Source organism: Protopterus annectens, chromosome 2.part0, assembly GCF_019279795.1.
Source record: "Protopterus annectens isolate FY-2018-M chromosome 2.part0, PAN1.0, whole genome shotgun sequence".
Taxonomy (NCBI): Eukaryota; Metazoa; Chordata; order Ceratodontiformes; family Protopteridae; genus Protopterus; species Protopterus annectens.
This window is the reverse complement of record NC_056728.1, coordinates 1,101,674,686-1,101,693,479: the sequence shown is the minus strand read 5'-3', so window position 1 is coordinate 1,101,693,479 and position 18,794 is coordinate 1,101,674,686. Positions and strand designations below refer to the sequence as shown.

Below are 18,794 nucleotides of genomic sequence, written 5' to 3'. Positions count from 1 at the left end.
GTTGCTTTGCTAGGGACGGCTTGCACCTATCACCCTTAGGCATTCGTATACTGGACAAGGCTCTTGCCACCCCTATAGTGCCTTTTTTAGGCAAGGCTCAAAGGACAAACCCACCTCCATAGACAACCCAAGGATAAAAAAACTAAAGGTAATGCTACTCAATGCCAGAAGTCTAAACCTCAAGATGCATGCACTCGAGGCTCTCCTCAGTATGGAGAAAATCGATGTCTGTGCAGTAACAGAAACCTGGTTCAAGGCTCCTGACAGCACCCCAGCACTACCAGGTTATAATTCATACCATGCGTTTTGGACCCAAAACTCGGACCGAAGCACAAAAGGAGGGGGAGTATCTATATTCAACAAAGATACCTACACCTCCAGGTTAGTGGCATTGCACGAAGCATCGGAAACCATCTATGTGCAACTAACAGCGGGCAAAACTGCCTTTCAGTTTGTAGCCTGCTACAGAACACCCTCCCTATTACAGGAACCCCACTTGGCATTCCTGAGAACACTGGAGAATATGAAGGTCTCTCCAAACACTATGTTATTGGGTGACTTCAACTACCCAAGCACTGATTGGGAAAACTACTCAAGCCCAAACACCCTGCCCCAACAGTTCCTTGAATTTATAAACTCTAACGCAATGGAACAACTGGTCACCACTCCCACAAGAGGGAACAACATATTGGACCTGGTCATCACCAACATGGGGACTCTATGTTCCACACCAGAGGTAAACCCCTCATTGGTAAGATCAGACCATAAACAAATTTCCCTGGACATCCATATCCCGTCCCCACCCCCAGCCAAGGAAATCACTGTAAAGAATTTCTCAAAAGCCAACTTTGCACTTCTCAAGTCTGAGGTGGAATCCTTCAAAGCCCCTGGGCCAGAGGATAATACAGCCCAATCCGCAGAATCCTTTACAAATGCATTCTATGAGCACCTGCAGGAATGCATGAATCGTGCTATCCCAAATAAAACCAAGACTCACTCCTGGTGGACCCCGGCCATAAATAAGCTGTACAACAGAAGGAGGAAGCTACTACATGACAGAGCAAAATCCCAAAAAGGGAAGGCATCTTTGATCAGTATTAGCAAGAAACTTCGATCCCTCATAAAATCATCAAAGGCCAGCTTTGAAAGAAAAATTGCCCTAGACACTAAAGATAATCACAAGGCCTTCTTTAGTTATGTCAGGAACATGGGCAGAAACTCCCAGATATGCTCTGAATTGTTGCATAATGGTACAAAATATACCGAACCTACAGACATAGCCAACATCCTGGCAGACAGATTCAGCATAAACTTCTCCCCCCTTCCCCCAAAGGAGCAAATGCCTAACCCAACTGAATGTAACCTCCCTGACATCACAGATGCACAGGTGAAAGCTGCCCTCTCCAAAGCAAAAAACACAGCATCTATGGGACCGGACGGTGTCCCAGGCTGTGTCTTACACGAGCTCCAAGAAGAACTGAACCCTCACATTAAGTCACTGTTCAAACTTAGCCTTACTACAGGATATGTACCCAAAGAATGGCGTACAGCTACAGTGGTCCCACTCCACAAAGGTGGTGCCACAACTGACCCTGGAAACTATCGCCCCATAAGCCTGACTAGTGTGGTCTGTAAAGCTATGGAGCGTATTATCATGGAACTCATAAACAAAGACATTGGGAGCCTCCAGACACTGGACCCTACCCAATTGGCTTTGTTAAGGGCAGATCTTGCCTCTTAAACCTAGTTGATTTCTTTGAAACAGTTACCAAAGCCATAGATGAGGGCAAGGTAGTCCACACAGCCTACCTGGACCTCGCAAAAGCCTTCGACTCAATACCCCACTCGGGCATCATAAATAAGCTTACCAGCTTAAATATCAACCCCTATATCACAAGATGGGTTGCAAACTGGCTCAGAGATAGAACCCACATGGTCAGAATCGCAGGTGCCATGTCCGAATCCAAACCAGTTACAAGTGGCGTCCCACAGGGCTGAGTTCTGGGACCTCTCTTGTTCGGTATATACTTCTCTGAGGTTCAGGCTAACACGGGGGGATTATGGCTGTCAAAGTTCGCAGATGACTGCAAACTGGGGGCCATAATCGAATCTCCAGCTGACACAAGCATCCCCCAAAAGGGTCTCACAGAGACGGATGCTTGGTGCCAGAGCCACAGCCTCAAGCTAAATGCTAAAAAGTGCATAGTCATCCCCTTTGGGAAAATCAAGGTGCCCACAAATTACCACATAGGTGGTAATCCATTAAGTACGACAGAAGTAATTAGAGATTTGGGGACCAATGTAGACAGTAATCTCTCCTTTGATGATCACGTTGCCAAAGTGGTTAGAAAGACCTTCTATATAGCCCACCTTATCATGAAAGGGTTCGCATCTAGATCAAGAGAGGTCATTGTGCCCCTCTACTAGTCACTCATCAGGCCCATAATTGAATACAATGCCCCTTTTGGGATGTACCTTACCTGACACCTGCAGCAACTGGAGAGACCCCAAAAGTACCTCACCAAGAGGATCATGGGCTACAAACAGATGTCCTATGCAGCTCGACTAAAGAAACTCCAGCTCTACTCATTTGCTTACCGCCTACTCAGAGGCGATCTATGCCTAACGTACAAAGCCATGTCAAACCCAGAATTAATGGACATGCTCCACCTCAAAAAATCCAAGTCCCTTAGAGCTACACGCTCCAGAGACCTAAACCTCAGCACAAAAATAAATAGAACATGCTGGAGGGACAGATTCATTTCCCAGAGGCTCCCCTCACTCTGGAATAGAATCCCAATTCATGTTAGACATAGCCCCTCGCTGACCCTCTTCAAGCGAAATCTGGACGTGTGGATGGGAAATCGCAAATTCACCCCTGGGATCTCTTCTGTGTCCCTGCTAGACAGAGGCACAGTAAACTAATCTTAAAAGGGTACCTTCTGTGACCTACTTTACAGAGGCACAGTAGGCAAATCTAATAGGGAGGCAGAAGCCAAATACACTCTGACTAGGCTTATAAATGCCCTAGGGCAGACAGCCTAGTATCTACCTATGAACCTATGAACCTCACTGGGTATAAAATAACATAAAAGTGCTCAGGTAAACTGCTGTGTGTGTTTTCCTTAAAAAAAATACTTCCAGATATGATAGGTGAAATGATACAAGGGCATAGGAGACAAATCCCTAAAAACGGAATCATGAGACTTTATTCAGCCACAACATGGTGTACACTGAGGAAGCTGAATGGGATAGGATAGTCCAGATAAAATCACTTTATACTTACGCTAGGGGGAGAGAGTCTACTAGATCCTACAGCTAAATTAATTTTATCTTGACTAATCTTTGCTTCTCTGTTTCTTGCTAGTCCTGTCACCTCACAGGTCTTTTGGGTGGGATACCAGACCTCACTCGAGCCCTCTGGATTACCTCTGTTTTATATACAATTTTATATATATTGCAAGATATAGCTATATAGCTATGCAAATATTCTGAAAAACGAATTCACTTGACACTACAGACTCTTCACAGTTTTATTTACAGAACTTAAAAGAAAGTCTGGTTTTGCTAAAGTGAAAAATAATGTATGTGGTCATAACAAACTCTGATGCTGATCATTAAAAAGAAAAGTTTCTGGCTCTTTTGTCTTCTCCATGCAAATGTTTTCAAGTCTCTTACCCTGGCAAACAGTTATGAAAAATGTCTTCTCGAGGTTTTGGAATCTCGAAATTACAAAAAAAAAAAAAAAAAAACTAAAAATTGCTTTTGCAGGGGGGCAAGCCTCCTGTATTCCTCTCATCTCTGTAACAAATATACCATCTCCGAGATTGTGCAACAGTGGAAATGGTGTTTAACGAAGCTGTAATCTATTACCATTCCCTTCACTGGCTTAGCGGATCCTCGAGACGGTATACTCTTAGTTGCAGGGTGTGGGGGTAGCGGATTCGGAGATGGTATACTTAAGTTGCAGGGGTGCAATTGTTGTTTTACTTAGCTTTTTTTTTTTGCACCACTATGTAGTTTCAAAATTCCAAAATCTTGATGTTTTGAGATCGCTGTATCAAAACTCGAGATTCTGGGGAGCAATTACAAAGTGGGACTCCATATATATATATATATATATATATATATATATATATATATATATATACATATATATATATATATATATATACACACACACACACATATACACACACACACACACACACAAACACAAGCTTCTTGCCCACAATGCATTTGAAGACACAGCTGAGAAGTAGCGGGTAATACTGTCAAATTTGAAAATCCTCAGCAAAAAAATATCAGTAACAATTACATATCTGTTTCCTATGCCATGCACCTGTGAAAAGTTATTACAGAAAGATAAAGAAACACCAATATAATAACATCTTTTCAAAAACTGATATTATGTGATGTTTCAGATCGTATCTTCCAACCATCTTCCTTCCACAAAGTCAGCCAAATGTTCACATATCCTGGCTTGCAAAACTCATCTAATTATGGAAGTGCTCTCAGTGGTCATCAAATTTACTCTCCTTCAGACTACAAAAGGCTCGAAAAACCTATGACGTCAAGGATTTGGCCTTATACAACAGTACACAGTTAAAAAGCTGTGGAATTAGAGCCTCCATAACTTTTCAGGCTTGCTAGTTGTTGCTGAAGCACCTACCAAGGGGAGAAAACGCTGAGAGAAGAAAAGGAGCCACTTTTGTGATTTTAAGTATTTTCTTCTGATTTTTTGCTAAGTTTTACTGCTTTGCCGCCTATTTTTTGGAATTCTTCCGGTTTTCGGCTTGCTCTAAGCAAAGTTTATATCTGTAACAGTAACAGTACTTGGAACACATCTAGAGCCTGTTTACTGCATTTCCTGTGTTGCACTTAATTTAAAATCGTTTTTTTTTTCTCTAAAAACTGCATTTTACCTGATTTTGGCCTAGCACTCAAGTGTGGGGTCATTTATTGCACTGTTGTGATTATTTTTCTGCTTGTGTATCTCTGCTACCTTTAAACTACAACAAAAAGAAAAAAAAAAAAAAAAATCTTGCCTTTTTCCCACTTTCTGAAAGTTAAGAAAGTTCAGTTACAGATTTGCTGTTCTGAACTGTTTGGAAGTTTCTAGAAGACCAATGCTTGCTTGGGCTAAAGGGAAGTCTCTGTGTTCACCAGTGGGAGTGGTTAACACTGAAGAGCCTGCCTGTCCCTGGAGGAGTGGTTACTACCTAGACGCTGTAGTTTTATTGGCCATTTTGGGTCAATTCTAAACTCCTTGAAATGTCACTCTTAAAACCCTACAACTCTCTTTTTGTGCAGTTTTGCGCACTGAGCAGCATCGGGCAGCGCCGCCTAAACAGGTTTAAACTATTCCAGGCTCCACAAAGTCTGCTCTTCACTTTTTCCCTTAGAACTGTTCAAACTCTCAAAGTAATCACTCTATTCTCTTTCTAATGCCCTGCACTTGCTCATCTCTTATAAGGAAACACTAACTAACTAAAGCACTACACCCTCCTTGACTTCTCATAAGTATTAGGCTCCCGATTGGACCTTCCTGATCAAGTGAAAAATCAGTTCCCTTCCCTAATCTGATCAGTAAAAAAAAAACAGTTCCCTATACTAATCTGATATGTTCAAGGGTCAGTTTCAAGGTTACACTCTAGTCCAGCTGGTGAATCTGGGAATTTTGAGGCAATGTTACAATTGCCTTATGTACTCAGACAACCCTCTCCTCCTTCCAACAAACCCTAATACATGTGAGAGATGCAGTTACACAGCCAAACTGGAGGCAGAGCTCTCTCAACCAAGACTGGCACAGTCAGTCAGGAGGAAAAGGTAACCACCCACACCACAAATCCAGTGTCACACAGACCTATTGCATCTGCATACCCAACACATAAACACACGAAAACATACTCGGAGGCTCTAAATAAAAATCTGCCTAAACAGCAAAGACCTCCTAAGCAAATATCCAAGCAACAGCCACCCCTCAACAATACCCATGAATCACATATCTCACAAAATCAGTGTGCCTCAGAGTCACAGCCCTTAAGGCCAAACAACACACCAAATACACTTGTTATAGGGGACTCTATTGTCCGGCACACTGACGTCCCGCTCACCAGACTGAACAAGGAGAAGGTCACTGTAAGCTGCCTGTCGGGTGCCAGAATCCGCCACATAACACAAGCACTCAGGTCACTCCAAACAAGTACAAGTATGACTCTGTCATTGTCTATGCTGGTGTGAATGACCTGAGATTGTATTCTCCTGGACTACATGAAAAGAGACATAGAGGAGCTCTCTGACCATGTAGCCCAGGCTGGTATGACCCTGACCTTGAGTAGCATCTTGCCCTCACCAAGAATGATGCCACAGTATAAAGACAAAATTATCAGTTTCAACAATTGGCTAAAGTATTGGTGTCATTCAAAGGGGATCCAGTGTCTGTCAACCTGGGATGACAAGCTCGACGAGCCACGTTGCTTTGCTAGGGACAGCTTGCACCTGTCACCCTTAGGCATTCGTATACTGGCCAAGGCTCTTGCCACCCCTATAGTGCCTTTTTTAAGCAAGGCTCAAAGGACAAACCCACCTCCATAGACAACCCAAGGATAAAAATACTATAATGCTACTCAATGCCAGAAGTCTAAACCTCAAGATGCACGCACTCAAGGCTCTCCCCAGTATGGAGAAAATCAATGTCTGTGCAGTAACAGAAACCTGGTTCAAGGCTCCTGACAGCACCCCAGCACTACCAGGTTATAACTCATACCATGCGTTTTGGACCCAAAACTCGGACCGAAGCACAAAAGGAGGGGGACTATCTATATTCATCAAAGATACCTACACCTCCAGGTTAGTGGCATTGCACAAAACATCGGAAACCATCCATGTGCAACTAACAGCGGGCAAAAACTGCCTTTCAGTTTGTAGCCTGCTACAGAACACCCTCCCTATTACAGGAACCCCACTTGGCATTCCTGAGAACACTGGAGAATATGAAGGTCTCTCCAAACACTATGTTATTGGGTGACTTCAACTACCCAAGCACTGACTGGGAAAACTACTCAAGCCCAAACACCCTGCCCCAACGGTTCCTTGAATTTATAAACTCTAACACAATGGAACAACTGGTCACCACTCCCACAAGAGGGAACAACATATTGGACCTGGTCATCACCAACATGGGGACTCTATGTTCCACACCAGAGGTAAACCCCTCATTGGTAAGATCAGACCATAAACAAATTTCCCTGGACATCCATATCCCGTCCCCACCCCCAGCCAAGGAAATCACTGTAAAGAATTTCTCAAAAGCCAACTTTGCACTTCTCAAGTCTGAGGTGGAATCCTTCAAAGCCCCTGGGCCAGAGGATAATACAGCCCAATCCGCAGAATCCTTTACAAATGCATTCTATGAGCACCTGCAGGAATGCATTAATCGTGCTATCCCAAATAAAACCAAGACTCACTCCTGGTGGACCCCGGCCATAAATAAGCTGTACAACAGAAGGAGGAAGCTACTACATGACAGAGCAAAATCCCAAAAAGGGAAGGCATCTCTGATCAGTATTAGTAAGAAACTCGATCCCTCATAAAATCATCAAAGGCAAGCTTCGAAAGAAAAATTGCCCTAGACACTAAAGATAATCACAAGGCCTTCTTTAGTTATGTCAGGAACATGGGCGGAAACTCCCAGATACGCTCTGAATTGTTGCATAATGGTACAAAATATACCGAACCTACAGACATAGCCAACATCCTGGCAGACAGATTCAGCGTGATACTTCCCCCTTCCCCCCCCAAAGGAGCAAATGCCTATCCCAACTGAATGTAACCTCCCTGACATCACAGATGCACAGGTGAAAGCTGCACTCTCCAAAGCTAAAAATATAGCATCTATGGGACTGGACGGTGTCCCAGGCTGTGTCTTACACGAGCTCCAAGAAGAACTGAACCCTCACATTAAGTCACTGTTCAAACTTAGCCTTACTACAGGATATGTACCCAAAGAATGGCGTGCAGCTACAGTGTCGCGCCTCTCCACAAAGGTGGTGCCACAACGGACCTCGGCCAAAACTATCGCCCCATAAGCCTGACTAGTGTGGTCTGTAAAGCTATGGAGCATATTATCATGGAACTCATAAACAAAGACATTGGGAGCCTCCAGACACTGGACCCTACCCAATTCGGCTTTGTTAAAGGCAGATCTTGCCGCTTAAACCTAGTTGATTTCTTTGAAACAGTTACCAAAGCCATAGATGAGGGCAAGGTAGTCCACACAGCCTACCTGGACCTCGCAAAAGCCTTCGACACAATACCCCACTCGGGCATCATAAATAAGCTTACCAGCTTAAATATCAACCCCTATATCACAAGATGGGTTGCAAACTGGCTCAGAGATAGAACCCACATGGTCAGAATCGCAGGTTCCATGTCCGAATCCAAACCAGTTACAAGTGAAGTCCCACAGGGCTGAGTTCTGGGACCTCTCTTGTTCGGTATATACTTCTCTGAGGTTCAGACTAACACGGGGGGATTATGGCTGTCAAAGTTCGCAGATGACTGCAAACTGGGGGCCATAATCGAATCTCCAGCTGACACAAGCATCCTCCAAAAGGGTCTCACAGAGACGGATGCTTGGTGCCAGAGCCACAGCCTCAAGCTAAATGCTAAAAAGTGCATAGTCTTCCCCTTTGGGAAAAACAAGGTGTCCACAAATTACCACATAGGTGGTAATCCATTGACTACGGAAGAAGTAATTAGAGATTTGGGGACCAACGTAGACAGTAATCTCTCCTTTGATAATCACGTTGCCAAAGTGGTTAGAAAGACCTTCTATATAGCCCACCTTATCATGAAAGGGTTCGCATCTAGATCAAGAGAGGTCATTGTGCCCCTCTACTAGTCACTCATCAGGCCCATAATTGAATACAATGCCCCTTTTGGGATGTACCTTACCCGACACCTGCAGCAACTGGAGAGACCTCAAAAGTACCTCACCAAGAGGATCATGGGCTACAAACAGATGTCCTATGCAGCTCGAATAAGGAAACTCCAGCTCTACTCAGTTGCTTAGCGCCTACTCAGAGGCGATCTATGCCTAACGTACAAAGCCATGTCAAACCCAGAATTAATGGACATGCTCCACCTCAAAAAATCCAAGTCCCTTAGAGCTACATGCTCCAGAGACCTAAACCTCACACAAAACTAAATAGAACATGCTGGAGGGACAGATTCATTTGCCAGAGGCTCCCCTCACTCTGGAATAGAATCCCAATTCATGTTAGACATAGCCCCTCGCTGACCCTCTTCAAGTGAAATCTGGACGTGTGGATGGGAAATCGCAAATTCACCCCTGGGATCTCTTCTGTGTCCCTGCTAGACAGAGGCACAGTAAACTAATCTTAAAAGGGTACCTTCTGTGACCTACTTTACACAGGCACAGTAGGCAAATCTAATAGGGAGGCGGAAGCCAAATACACTCTGACTAGGCTTATAAATGCCCTAGGGCAGACAGCCTAGTATCTACCTATGAACCTATGAACCTCACTGGGTATAAAATAACATGAAAGTGCTCAGGTAAACTGCTGTGTGTGTTTTCCTCAAAAAAAAATACTTCCAGATATGATAGGTGAAATGATACAAGGGCATAGGAGACAAATCCCTAAAAACGGAATCATGAGACTTTATTCAGCCACAACATGGTGTACACTGAGGAAGCTGAATGGGATAGGATTGCCACAGAGGAGAATAAACTACTAAGTAATGTTTTTTTCAATACGTGAAAAGTAGTCGATTACGTTCTATTGAAGAAAATACAATCGGGAGAAAGGAAATGTGTTTAGCGCATAGCTGTCATTTAATGAGTATAGGTGCAATGCTTCCGACCTCTTATTAAATGATAACCCTTACAGTCCAGTTTTCTGGTGTGTGTGTGTGTGTGTGTGTGTGTGTGTGTGTGTGTGTGTGTGTGTGTGTGTGTGTGTGTGTGTGTGTGCATTTCAAATTACTTTAATCACAGTTGTGTTGTTTTTATTCTGGAGAGCCAATACTGTTGTCCCATATTCTAACTTCATGTGGACAGGGGTATAACAAGAGGTACCAATACCTTTGCATCTTGCAAAGTAATGTACTTAAATATACATCCCACAGTTCTGTCTGCCTTCTCTCCATATCCAGCTACGTGATCCTCTATTTTCATCCTGCAGAAATTATTGTAAGGTAACTGTTCTCAGTCACTTGTAATATTTTTGATCACCTGCTGAGAATGTATGTAATTATTCTTTTCCCATGCTTTACTAGCTGTACTTTTTCCATATTCAAAGGGATGTTATTTAAATGACCAATCACTTATTTTATTTATTGCCAGTTGCAATCTTTCTATGTCCTGCCTGTCTTGCAGGCAGGACATTAACAGCCTGTCTTTTACAAGATGCGTATCATATACTACACACCAAATTTGACTCATATAACTCTGTTATGTGAAAGTAGATGGATGAGATTCTATGGACAGTTACTTCTGAGCCTCTTTACCCAGCTGGCAATTTATATCTTTGATATTTCTTATTTTTAAAGTCCACATCTACCCAAGCAGCAAGCTTCAATGATAATACAAAGAAATGTACTTAGCTGTGCTACATTCATTAATAATGACATGTGAGCTATTCAATCAAATGTCAGCAAAGCACATTAAACTGAATACATCTGAACTCTAGATTCTACAGCTTTGACCACAGACTGGATGCAGTTATACTCTGCCTGGGCACTGCTCTCCCCTTAACAAAGGCATACTGTTCTGCTTCAACTCCAGTATGCATTTTTATGAAGAGAATAGTTGCATTCTCTTTCCCCCTGCCAATTTCATAATTTGTAGTCAAACTTTTACCTGCCTTTTATGTTTCTCACTAGCAGCCACTCACATTTTGAACTGCAGTTTATAACAACAGAAAAGAGACAGCCATTTTAGACTTGTCCTTGTATGTTTGCAATAGTTCCTACAATGTTGTTATTGTGTGGAGTTATGCATCTTCATTTTCTTAAACAGGCTGTTGCGTTGTTGCACTCATTTATCATTTTCATAATTATCCTGGTATAGTACTTGCCATTATCTGCTTTAGCCAGTTCCCTGTTTTCCCTCCACTTTTTATTGCCTTGGACTGTAGTCTGTAGAGCATGTCAAACATCCGTCTGTAAAGAAATTTGTTCTATTTTCAGTTTTCGTTAGATGTAATAATTATTTCTCTTCTGGTCTAAATATAACTTTCCATATTTCAATATTTAAGCAATTTCATACTTACATTTCTTTTCATTGTTAAATTCCAAGTGAGACTGTATCACTGCAGGGGGGTCACTCTGCACCTTACTTGTGCTAGATACTCCTAGACTGAATTTAATATGAAAACTGAGATCCCAAACATTATCACCTCGTGGAGGACACTTACATTTTGTTCTAGTTCAGCATTAGTGGAAGGATTTTAAATTAGAGTAACCATAACAGTTATGTTCTTCGTGTCTCAATTGACCTACAAAGAACACCCTCCTTCATGTGCAAAGGAGAGAGCCCTCACTGTGTCCCTGAAAATCCATATTCAACTACTAGCGCAGGCGCTGGATGTGCCAGGCATGGATGATGGGACTAATCGGCCAACACTAACACGCCCATGCTGGGAGGCAGGAAGGAAGCCTAGGCTCATTGCAAATGCGTCATTAAAACCCTGGCAGACTCCATACTGAAAGCAACCTAATTAACACAAAAAGCTTATGGAGATGAAAAGCGGAGGAATTACTGAAATATCTAAATGAAAAACATGGTATAGTGCTGTTAATTGAGCCACTTTTCAGTAAACCAACAATGAAGCTCATTCCACTGAATGGGTTCAAAAGCAGTACTATATTTCATATGATGGCTAGGTCCCGTAAACCCCCAAAACTCCCAGCACCTACTTATGTAATACAGTACTACCCAGGATACCGAAATATTCTCCAGGCTCCTCCATAGGACATGTACATGGTTGGACCTTTTTTGACAATACTTTTCAGCTTAGAAAAGGTTACTGGGGTTTTTCTGGAGTTTGTTACCAAAATATGTTAACAAATGTCAAGGTACACTGAAACGTGACTTGATTGACAACAGTACTATGTCGGCATATTTATTTAGACTAAGTTCTGTAATTTAGTTGAATTTCAGCTCCAGGATCCTTCTCTGCTGTGTAGCCTAAATAGCAGTTAACATTCTCTGCTGTGGCTAAATAGCCCACAAATATTGCTGAAAAGAACAGCAAGTTAAAGGTGGGAGCCTATGCCCATTCCTTGATATTTAAAGCCAAATGTCTACATATGGGTGGGTGGGGGTGTTAATATGATGGTCAAGTCCAAACATTTTCTAGACAATTAGAAAACAGCACAAACTTCAATGTCTTATGTTGACTAGATTTAGCCACAAGGAAGACATACTACAGTGTTTTTTTTCTTTCATAAGAAACAGTGCCCTTGAAGACAGCATTGACAAGAAGTATGTTTAGACAGTACAAGAAAAATAAGTTTGAACAGGACTGAGTCATGGGAAATGCTGGAAGTAGGCTGGATGGACAGACAATGGTTGCTCTCTCTGCCTTAATTCTGACCAACTTCTGCATTACAACCAAGATCAGGCACCTAAAGGTGACTGGTAAAATGAAGACTACAGGAGGAATTCATTATTATAGAAAGCTATGGTGAAATTAAAACAGCAAGCTGCATTTTTTCAATTACATGAGAGGGTCGAAATGTAAAAGGCCATAGAGTATAACATTCAATGCCGAAACGGTCAGATACCTCCTCTCATGCATGATCAAAAACAATGAAAAAAAAGAAGAGAACTACTTTATTCCCATTACATTTGACATGGGTCTTAAAATCTGTATGTCATATGAATATAGCAAACACCATTGTGAAAACACATTGCCAAGATACATTCCATCGAATAAAATCATCAGTGGAATGTATAATCAAAAACAATGTAAAAAATAGCAAGCATTTTTGCAGGAGGGGAGCTAGAAACGGAGAAACTTCCTCACCCCATTATTTGAAGATCTGACTAACGCCAAGACACTTCCACAAGTACTACAGCATGTGGCAAAATGGGAATCAATCAAAAAAAAATCTGATTATTCCTGTTTCAGCCAAAGAAATACACAACAAAATGTGTGTGTGGTGCGTAACATATATTATTACACAGTTGTATATAACCATACCAAGGAAATGAAAATACAACATATCAAAACAAGTTAGTCACACAAATATATCACTTGTAAAGTGAGTTTCGGGTTTTGTGGTACACCTTGTTTTGTAGATTAGACATAGTTACTAGGGTTACTATGGAGTTTTGTTAGCAAAAAATGTTCATGGTACTATGCCACAATATTTCCATACTTATAAATTAATCTACTGGTCATCCATTTTTCTACTTTAGGTACATGGAAATTTTACAATAAGGAACTGTAGAGTGTTCTGCAAGGGTTTTATTTAATACATAAAACTGTTCCAAAAGCTAAAAGGGGTGCCCTGAAAATTAGGCATCTCTCATACCAATAAATTCCAATACCTGCACAGAAAAAGGTAAACATTTTGTCAGGGTTACTGTAATATTAAATTCCCCAAAAATGACTCAATTTAGATCCCTGGTATTTCTGAATGAGTCTTGAGAAAGAGTGGGTAGAAGTCTATAGTCTATTCTTCAAGAAGCAGAAATTCTGCAACTGTTGTCTGCATATTTAGACTCATTTTGTGATACTTCACAAAGACTTTTGGAGATGAACTTCCTTAAGACACATTCTGGTCAAAAGCCAGGTTACTACTTAAATATATCCCCAAATCCCTGACTACTGAGTCAACTCTTAGGGATGTGTTATCAATGAGGTAGTTTCCTAGGGTGGTCAACTTCCCAAAGGGTACTGTTATGCATTTCTTGGCTTTGGCAGCAATCATTTGTCTGCATTAGTCTTTCATATCAAATGTTAGTGTCTTGGAGGATTCTATGACTGCTCCTAGTTTGCAGTCATCTGTAAACTTGGTCAGCTAAAGGCTTTAACATTGGTTTTGACGTCGAAGAAGTAAATGCCGAAAAGGAGCAGGCCCAGCACAGAATTCTAAGGGACTCTGCTAGTACCAGGCCTCTTTGTGGAGGTGGTCTCAACTATCCTACCTTCCTGGGTCCTATCTGAGGTCCAGCTCGCTATCCAGTGCATAACATAAGGGTTAATCCCCAATTCCATGAATTTGTTTACACTGCACAAGTGGGGAATTTTATCAAATGCCTTAGCCAGGTTCAAGGTAGTCAATATGCAAAATTTTACCCTCATCCATTGCTTTAGTAACCTTTTCAAAGAAGTCCACCAGGTTGGATCTAGTGTCTGTAGGTTTCCTATGTCATTATTAATCAAGTCCATGACAATTCCTTCCATAGCTTTGCCTATGAGACTTATCAGATCTGTGTGCCTATAGTTCTCAAGGTCCGTTACTGGACCATACTTGTGCTGAGTGATGACAGTTGCAGTCCTCCGCTCGTTTGCACAAAGTCTGTCTGGAAGCTATGGTTACATACTGACTCTACCATTCCAGATAGGTCATGCTTCAGGCTATTATGAGGCATCCTGGGATATTACCAGGGCCCATCGATGCTGTGTTCTTAGCTTTATAGAGTGCACTTAGGACCTATTACTTGGGGGAGGGGTGGAGAGGGGATAAAATTAAAGCTGACTTTGTCAGCCATCAGGTTTGCCACATGAAACGTCTCCATGTAAGTGCCCCCCCCATTAACAATCACTTCTGTGCACTGTTGTATACTGACGGAGGTTTTGAACATAGCTAAAGAAAACTTTGTGGCTGTCCTTCACCTGGGAGGCTATCCTTACCAAATAAATAGGCTTTGTTAAACTTAATTTGCCCTCTTAGCTGTTTGTTTAGTCTGATGAAAGAGTTTTTATCTTGTTGGGCATTGCACTTCCTAATTTTAGCTATGTCTTTTTCCCTTTTGGTTTACAATTTATTTATTTGTTTGGATTCTACCAAGATGGTGGGGCTTGACATTTTGTCAGCTAATCATTTAATAATAGATAGGTTGCTTTAGAATGGTTCCCAACTGTTAGAGGGTTTGTCAGGATTACAGCATTGATTTTTATTGCGAAGGAGATGGTTTTATGGTCTGACCATAGCAGAGACGATGGGGGGTGCAGTTTTCTCCCATATCTGAGACTACCAGATCCAGTATGTTTTCACCCCTAGTGGCAGTATGGACTAACTGGTCCAGGGTGTTTGTGTTCACAAAGTCCAGGAATATCTGGCCCTTCAAGTCTGGGGTCAAGTAGGATCCCCAGTTTACAGAGGAGTAGTTAAAGTCCCCTATGAATAAGATATTCGGTTGAATGGTAAATGTCTCCAGTATGAACTATGGGTTTCATTAGTCACAGAGGGTGATCTATACATTGTAAGGCTATGATATGATATGGGACTCTACCTATGGTAATTTGGACGTGGAGATGCTTAAGAGCATCATCACGTTTGACCAACCTTGAGGTATATTTATTTTTGATGCAGACAGAGAAACCTCCACCTTTAGTCCCTCCCTGTGCAGCAGCTGGTCTAAATGTGTGGAAGGCATTGTATCCCTGAACTGCTGGGGTGTTCTATGGGGTGTTAAAAAAGTTTATGAAAAAAATGAAAATGCAAATGTAATAACTATATGATTGTAATACAATGTTAATGACAATTTTGGATATATCATGCCTGACAAATTGTGAGGTCAATAAACTGGTTGAAGAGGAAAAGGGGTAGGTGACCTCTAGCTACACACAAACTCACAAGACATACAGTGTGGACACTTGGCAGAGCTATTTTTCTCCTACCTTCACTGGGTGCCTGTTCTTTGGCACTTCCAGAGCCATCTCTGTGATTTTATGACAAGCAGCAAAGTAGTGAAAATCAGAAAACCAGCTGCCCACCTCCTCTCTAGGAGGCAGAATGGAAGAACATATAGAACAACAGCATTCAAACATGTCCATTTGAGAAAGTATTGGGGTGTTTTGCTGGGACATAACCTCCTCATCCCATAAAAATCTTACTGAAAAGGAGTGAAAGTACAATAGATTATCTAGTCTGACAAAAGTAGGGGATCAGGGAAAAGAGGCTGCATGGCACCCTACTGTGCCTGTAGGGTGGATGACCTACACATTGACCATCTCAGACAGTTCATGGTTTCAGTATCACATCTAAATAATTACCTCTTGAATGTCATTATAAAAGAGGGAAGGTTCCTCTAAATGAATAATTATCTCTTGAATGTCATTATAAAAGAGGGAATGTTCCTCTAAAGGAACTCTCCACATTTTAACGTTTAGCTCCTCTGCAAAACTGGGCAAGTGACATACGCAGCATGTCAGGCACATCATGCTAGTTTATGCGATGCCAGTGCTGCATTTCCAGACGTCCCCAAATGCTATTTTACATCTTAATAGACTTGGAGCTGCAAAAATGTAAGTATTCTAAAGGACAGTGTGACCACAGTAACAACTTATTTATACAGTGTTTATACATTTCTGAAGTCTTAGTTGTTTGTAAGCATGGGGGTATGACTGAGCAGGGACGAAAGCTTGTGCATATAACCTGGCATTTTGTGTGGAATAAAAGTACAGTTGTGTACGCTTACCATAAATGTAGATGTTAGAGTGTATTCACTGTTGCAGTCATTACATTTGGGTAATCTACTTGCAGGTTGGCCTCAGTCAGCCTGATTAACAAAGTCTTGGGTCCTGCGTCAGTTGCTGTCCCTTCTTCCATGACGTCAGGTCGTCAGGGGTATAAAACATGCAGCAGACACCATTAAATCAGTTTTCCTTGCCAAAGATGTCAGGTGCCCCCCCTAATGGGGAGCAAATAAACATATAAACACAAAGGTATACCTCCAACAAAAAGCAAATACACCAAAACAGCTTTTAAGAATAGTAAAGGAAAGTTGAGGTATAGCCAGAAGAAGTTAGGGGGCTGGAGGGAGGGTGACCGGGACTGCAACAGTGAATACACTCAAACATCTACATTTATGGTAAGTGTACACAACTGTACTATGTTCTTCATGTTTCACTGTTGCAGTCATTACATTTGGGTAGATTCCTAAAGCTATGGTTGGGAGGAGGAGTTTATATAGCATTAGGGCCAGCTATAAAGCCCTGCAAGACAGCAGTGGCAAAGTCAGCTCTGAATTTAGAGAAAATTGGCAAATGATAATGCTTGGTGAAAGTATGTACAGAACTCCAGGTAGCAGCTTCTAGGATGTCCCTGGTACGAACACCTCTGCGAAAGGCTGCAGAAGTAGATGCAGCCCTGGTGGAGTGAGATCTGATAACCTGGGGATAGGTTTTCCATGGTGCTTATAGCAGAAATGGATGCAATGGCTTATCCATTTAGAAATGGTTTGTTTTGAAATAGCCTTCCCCTCTGCCCCTGCAGCAAATGCTACCAGCAGTTGTTCAGATTTTCTTCGAGGTTTAGTCCTGTCCAAGTAGAATCTAAGTTGTCTGTGCACATCCAAGGAATGCAGAATCCGTTGCCCTTTGTTCTGTGGATTGGGAAAGAAGGTTGACAAATGAATGGACTGATTAAGAGCCACACTGGATACCACCTTGGGCATGAAAGATGGACTGGTCCTGAGTGACACCCTGTCCGCATGGCTCCACTGCCATAAGGGCTTGTAATTCAGATATCCTTCTAGCTGAAGTAAGTTGTTTTCCAAGAAAGAAATTTTAAGTCTGCAGTAGCAGCTGGCTTGAAAGGAGGTAGAGTGAGTTTCTCCAATACAAAGTTAAGGTCCCAGGCAGGGGTTGAAGCTCTCCTGGGTGGACTCAGGTTTTTGGTCCCTCTGAGGTACTGCTTGAGCAGAGGATGAGAGAAGAAGGGAGGTTCTGTGTTATAATGAGCTGAAATGGCTGAGGCATGGATTTTAATGGAGGAAAAAGACAGGCCCTTGTGAAGCATCTCAGTTAAGTATTGCAAAATCTGAGGTAAATTGGGTGCTGCTGTGCTCATCCCTTGAGACTGGTTCCAGGCACATAATCTTTTTCCATTTTTCAGCATAAGATTTTCTAGTACTAGGCCTCCTTGCCTCTAAAATGACATCCATCACAGGTTTGCTGAGGGATGATAAGGGTGAATTTAAGAGATTAGCCAGGCTGCAAGGTTCAATGCTGGAAGCTGAGGGTGCAGAATTTGGTTCTCCTGTGGAGGCAGCAGGGAAGGGGTCTGAGGCAGGTGCCATGGAGATAACTGCAACACACTGTGCAGGAGGGGGTACCAGTATTGGCGTGGCAGTCTGGAGCAATCAAGATCATCATTGGTTTGTCCTGTTTGACTTTATTAGACCTTTGGAGAGCAGAAGCAGTGGGGGGAAGGCGTAGCTGAAGGACAGAGCATCCACTTCCCAAGCTAGTTTGTGGGGAGTCCTTGTGCAAAACTTGTCCAACTGGTAGTTCTGGGGGGAGGCAAATAGATCCATGTCTGGGCTCCCCCATTCGCTTGTCAACATGTTGAAAATCGAAGAGCGGAAAGTGCTTGCAGAAAACAAATAAAAAAAAGAAGCACAAAGGATCCAAATCAGTTGTAACACTCAACAGTTGTTTAATGAACACACTAACTGACATCAAAGATTAACGCTGACAAGGTCAAATTAACGTTTTTGTCCCACAACTTCTTCAGATAAAATTCCCTCTTCATGTCACCACCTTTATACACTCAGCAATTAGTTCACAACCAGTAAAAAAACAAGGAAA

General features: G+C 42.1%; 1 protein-coding gene across 2 annotated transcripts in view; it reads right to left on the bottom strand.

The window, feature by feature from the left end:
* The window catches only part of TBCK (TBC1 domain containing kinase), a 1,512,759-nt gene that overhangs the window by 1,413,820 nt on the left and 80,145 nt on the right, over positions 1–18,794 (bottom strand). The window lies entirely within an intron of this gene.